The following is a 920-nucleotide window of genomic DNA, read 5'->3' as shown; positions in this document are numbered from 1 at the left end:
GGACAGGAGTGGAGGGGACCATACAAACCTGGAAACCAGAGTTGAGTTTGGAACAGCCACTAGCCACTAGGGAAGTATGCAAGGGTGGGAGGGGAATAATTGGTTTGCTGAATAATTAATTTGTAAGAATTTGTAGGGGCAGATGACTTAAGGCCAAAGGCAGGTAAAGCTGTCTTGGAAATGGCTGAGATGCCTCCTGCTCAGCCTTTGATCTCAGGCAAATGTATGTTAGGGCCCACGTGTCCCATCTTGTACAGATGACTTTATCCCCAAACCCTCACTCACCCTGGCCCAATTTGCTCTCCCCAGCTAATCTCGCTGGCCATATCTGACAGAGACGTATTGATTTTTGACTTCTGTCTGGCGTGAGACATCTTGGCAATGGTCCCTGAGTCCAAAGTAGCTCCTCTATGAAGTCGCTGTGGAACTCCAGGGGCTTCCGTCTAAAGGCAGTCAGCTGGCCGCACGGAGAACTGGGCAATGAGACAGAATTCCATATGCGGAACACAAAATGCAACATCAGAATCCATCCCACAAACCATAACAACGCAGCCGTTTTTCATCCAATTTGAGACATTCTTTTTATTGATGAAGATGAACTTACAGCAGACAGTGACAGGAGCTACAGCACACATAGCCAGGACATGTATGAGTACAAAATGACCCACAGGACAAATACAGCACAGAACGCCCACCTCTCATGGAAACTGCGGAAAATGCCAGGGAGTCATATGATAAAGCAGGGTCACCAAAACCAAAAGGCCAACTGGCCCCCACAGTTGGGACTGGGAAAGGCACAGCAGCTCTCTTAACATGCTCTCTGCATAAGCTCCAATTCTTTGACAAGAGGGCGGCTACAAGATACAAGAGCACTGTGTGTGAGATGGGGGTCTTATAAATCCGGACCTCAGAGCAGGCCT

The sequence above is a fragment of the Hipposideros armiger genome, unplaced genomic scaffold (genome assembly GCF_001890085.2).
Source record: "Hipposideros armiger isolate ML-2016 unplaced genomic scaffold, ASM189008v1 scaffold_94, whole genome shotgun sequence".
Classification (NCBI taxonomy): Eukaryota; Metazoa; Chordata; class Mammalia; order Chiroptera; family Hipposideridae; genus Hipposideros; species Hipposideros armiger.
The sequence above is the reverse complement of the archived record's forward strand: the minus strand, read 5'-3'. Positions refer to the sequence as shown.